A 5,516-nucleotide genomic window follows, 5' to 3' on the forward strand; every position below is an offset into this window, starting at 1 on the left:
AAAAGATTTCAAAACTTAATGTTGAAAATAAATTTTTGATGAATGTAAAAATTGAATTGGAAAGGGAAAATAAAATGTTAAAAATGGATTTTGAAACCTTTTAAAAGATTAAATGAGAATGTCTCTTGTAGATGTGCTAGAACAAGGAAGGACAAAATCTTGAAGATTGAGTGATCTCTAAGCACACAATGGAAAATGTGTGATTTCTATACTGAAAGCCATTTACTTTGATTGTGTTGATTCAACTAGGTTTCTTAAGTTATTTGCTTTTCTAGATTGAGAATTTGGTCTCCTATTCTTACTTGAATATTAAGTGCATAATTCTTTATCCACTATCTTGATCATGCAAAATTGATTTGATATAATACATGTTATACAATCTTGGAGGAAGTGTGAGTTAAGCTTAAAGATTTGACTATAATGAATATTTAATAAGTTTAAATATATATGCCTCATAATTTGTGAAAATGATTTCATACTATTCTTTTTAAGCTACTTGAACAACTTTATATTGCCATTTAAGACTTGTTCAAAAGTTCGAGTTGGTTAGAAATGAGCCTTTTGTATATATGATCTAAAAACTGGAAGCACATCAGTTGATCACTTTAGCTTATAGGTTATCTCAAATGACTTAAAATGTCAAATGAAACATAACCTATATCTTGACTTTGCAATGAATGTCAAATGTGCTTTACTTGAATACTCATTTCTTGAATAGTAACTATTACCATTGAATGGTAACTATGAATATTTTCATGAGTTAAGTGCTTTATTTTCAACATTTCATAATGTTGGCTCCATTAGTTTTTGATGATAATAAAACATTCCCATTCATTTATGTCTAATATTTCTACTTGAGTGTGTAGGACAAAAATTATATGAAAATAATTAATCAATCATTCAAATGCACATATCAAAAAGCATAGGAATAAGGAAGTCACAATTGATCAACAAGATAGAAGCCCCTTAGTTGATTAATGAAGAGTTAGTCAGCTAAGATTTAACTCAAGAGTTGGCGAGCTGAAGAGTATTGAGAAACAGAACCAACTTAGTCGACCAAGAAATAAGTTAGTTGACTAAGTGCACACTGCCATAAACTAAGATTAGAAGACAAAGACAACTTAGTCGAGTAAGATATCAGTTAGTCGACTAAGAGCATTCTACTAGAAAATCTGAATTGCGCACTAAAAGATAGATTAACGGCCAGAACTACAACAAAACTGTTTTCAACGGTCAGAAACTGTCTAATACACTTCAAAGCTGATTTTCCAAGTATAAAAGAGGGTTCCAATGGCTAAAAATGCATTGAAGGCTTCCAAGAACACAAAAAAGAGCTGAAAAACCAGAAAACAGTTACTGCTCATTTACTACACTCAATTCCCATCTTTGTAATTGTGATATGCACTTCACTTCTACCACTTAGATCAACCGTGTGATCATAGGTACACTCTCATTACTTCTCTTTTTGTATTCTTAGAGTGAGTGAGTCACTCTAAGGGATTGATTCAAGCTAGGATTGCTTGATTGGGTATAGGTTCTAACTTAGCCTTGAAGAGTTAAGTGTTGAGTTTAGTTGATCACGGTAAAAACTATTGTGAAAGGTTTTGGCTGAGCTTGGTAAAAGCCATTGTAAAGCTTGGTGAAAGCTTGTGAATTTCACATTTTATAGTGGATTGATTTGAAAAATCCTTGGTTGAATAATCAAGGTAGTGGATGTAAGTCTTGGACTGAATCACTCTAAATTCCTATGCATTATCTACTCTGTTTTTGTTTTCATTGCTCTTCAAATTAGTTCTTCATCTTGCCAAGAGTCAAAAAGTACTATTTACCCCCCTTTAGCACATTTATTTAGGACCAACACATAACAATTGATATCACTCATGAATCATGAATTATTGAGGAATAACATGTACTTTGAACTTAAACGGTTGCATACCTTTGAATAGGTATATGTCTACATATTATTCTGAAATTGAAATCATGCTTGCATTTCATGAAATAAATTGGAATCATGATTAATGAAGGAAGAGTTTTTTTTTTTAATCATGCCTATGCTTACTTGATCATAATATACTCTTGTATAATTACAACAAGTGCAAAATGACTTGGCAATGCTTCATTGATAATGATATATTTTTGATGTGAAAATTCTCCTTGAATTGATGGTTTCATATATAATTTGGAGAATATTTCTTAAAATGCTTGCTTAACAATGAATTGGTAAAATGCTTGCAAAATGAAAAATTAATGATAACTAATAATGCTTAATGATACCTTGGACATGTATTGGAGCTATTTTGCAAATATTTCTTGAAAATTTGAGTATTTGATGCATATATTGAACATCTATTTAAATGTTCATACTCATTTAGTTCCATGAATACTTAAGTAGTAGAATCTATTCTTGTTATATTTGATGAATCTAACCCTTCTTCAAGAAAGAAACAAATTAATGATGAGAAAGGAATTCTTTAACAAAAAACTTGAAGAAGTGAAAATTGATAATGAACAAGAAAAACCAAACAAAGAAAAATAAGTGATTCATAAACAACAAATTCAACATGTAGAAGAAGAAAGGGAACTTACCCATTCTAGAGAAAAAAGATTTGCTAATCATGACAAAATCATTGGTGATCCTTTTCATGGGCTAAGAACAAGATCTAAAGCTATAAATAATTAATATTGTTGATATAGATAAATTTGTCTTACGGATTTTTATTTGTTGATATAATTGATATTGTTGATGCTATACTTGTAAATTCTCTATTGCTTATTTGATTGATTTGATGAGTGTAGGATCTTAGGCGCTACCACTTCGCCTAAAATTAGTTGGTGATAAGGAAGGCGCATACCCTAACCTTATAGTGCATTTAGCATACAAGTGCCCACAACATTTGATTGTGACTTGGTCAACACTTGAACCTCTGTCACGGGATAATTGCTGCCAATACCCTAGCCAACAATCTCCTTCTGAGCAATTGTTCCTGCTTGAAATGGAACTGGTGACCTTGTTTCTAATACAACTTGTAGGACCTCAGGCGTTACCACTTCACCTAAACCCAAATGATGATAGGGAAGGCACATATCCTAGGCTTATAGTGCATTTAGCACATAAGCACTCACGACATTCGACTGTGACTTGGACAACACTCGGACCTTCGCCACGGGACAAATGCTGCTAATACCCTAACCAACAATGAGAACATATGTATATTGCTGGTTGTGCATAATACATGTCATATCATACATACATTCATACATACATTTTCAAAAGGCATCCAGCTATAAGAACTATTCAGTGAATTTTTGTTCAAAATGTCACCTACACGGGTCTAAAAATGATTTTTAGTGAGTTTTTGCTTTAAAAATTGATTGTATCTTTTATTTATAAATGATTAAGGACCATCACATGATTTTTGAAAGACAGAAACACTGTTTTTATTGAGCTACAGAGACAAGGTATCGAGACTAACACTCAATGTCTCAATAATTTGAGAGGTCTCGATACTTTCACCCAGTGTCTCAAGACTTTGTGAAGCAATGACAATGTTTTGATACTTCTACACCTTGTATCAATACTTGATACACAATAGCCAAAAGTAACAAAAAGCCTCAATTAAAGCATCTATACTTATTTTGAAAGTATTTATACCTTTGAGTGGGAAGGCAAATATTAGGTCGCCTATTTTGTTTCTTTTTTCAAAACTTCATTTTTATTCATTTTCTCTACTTTCTCTCAAATCCATCTTTCTTTTTCACTCAAAACTCTTAAATCTCTCAAACCCTAAACCAAAATTCCTAAAACCTACCTCATGACACCACATAGCAAGAGAGCCATTATGCATCATCGAGTTGAAACGAGTCTTCTTCAAGGAACTCTCACACTTTTAGGAAAAATTGCACAATTAGTTGCAAGAGTAGATGTACTATGATTTTTTCTCCACTCTTAATATATATCCTAATAAGCCTATCAACTTTGAGTAATTAAAAAGCCTAAAATTTCCATATATAGAAAACTTCACATAACAGGGATGGATCGATTTCTTGCTGATGAATAAGACATATTATGAGAAATTGGTTAGAGTTTACTACTCAAATGCCATTACAATATTTAAGGACAATCCAACCCATGATAATGATGAGCCATATGCACATAAGGATATTTTTGTTACATTTATTGTGGCGAAGCATATACGTATTAATGCTCATTTGATCAGTCACATTTTAAATATCCCTGATTCAGGTAGGAAGTTGTACAATTTAAGAGATGGGTTTGTAGAAAATGACTTATAGACAAAGTTCTTTGTTTTCCCTCCACCAACCGAGTTAGGGCAGTTTAGTGCAAATAGGTTGACCTTGCATGATAAGATGCTACAATTGATGATATCTTGGAATCTTAGGCCTAGTGGGTAGAAATACTCACATGTGAAGAGTGAAGATCTCTATTTCCACACCATATCAAGCATAATGTTCAAATTAATTTGGTTGATTTCATTTTCTAAGATATGATGTAATTGATTGCTGGAGAAAGTACTACGTTAGTGCATGGGATGGTGATCAACCACATTATTGATTTTTATGGTGTTAATACCAGAGCCGATCCTCCCATTGCACATAAGGTACACAACACAATTGATGAGCACACAATAAACAAGTTTGCATAACGATTGATTTGTGGGTAGTGAGTATCCAAAAAATGTTGCACCCCCACAAGCCCAAGAAGAGGCAACCGCACACTGGACCAACAAAAGTGATGATAATGTGGCACCAGTTGGTGCATCTACTGTAAGAGACGCTCTATCCTTGGATCTTTGGAGACTTGATTAATTACTCATTTTGATACCTATACTGGACTAATCATAAGTAGTATAAAAGAACTTAAAGGTCGGCCACTCTGATTAATCTAACTGATCCGAGCACTGTTCCCAACACTCCAGTCAATCTCGTCGATCCACCTATGTGGAGCCATCCATTGACCTATCTCCCTGATTTCATCTTTGGGGCACATGTCTTTTATTATTTTTATGTCTCAAAACATTATTCAGTTTATTTGGTTGGATGCAAGTCTCACTTCACATTACATACATACATCCATTATACTTTTTTCTGTTAATAATATCCTTTGTTAACTCTTTTGGATGATGTGTATTTTGGATGCTTATGGTAAAATATATTACGGATGTAAATGCTCACATATTTATTTTATGACCAAATAATGAATTTTCTTTAATATTGTCGATATGATTGTTTATAATGCTTATTTTTATATATGCTTACTTACTTTGAGTTATAATTCTTTCAATTGATCCTTGACAATACCCTCAAAACGGTATTTTATATTCTTTTAAATATAAAAAAAAGAGAGAAATACTTTAAGCAAATTGCACCCACACACTATTGATTTTTCAAAACCTTAACACTTAGTGAGGGGGAGTTTTATATTTTTCAAAATGCTTAACTTCAAAAACTTAAGGGGAGCGTTTTGCAATCAATTTTGCTCATTTGCTCATTAAGTT

The sequence above is a fragment of the Theobroma cacao genome, chromosome 1 (genome assembly GCF_000208745.1).
Source record: "Theobroma cacao cultivar B97-61/B2 chromosome 1, Criollo_cocoa_genome_V2, whole genome shotgun sequence".
In the NCBI taxonomy this organism is placed as follows: domain Eukaryota; kingdom Viridiplantae; phylum Streptophyta; class Magnoliopsida; order Malvales; family Malvaceae; genus Theobroma; species Theobroma cacao.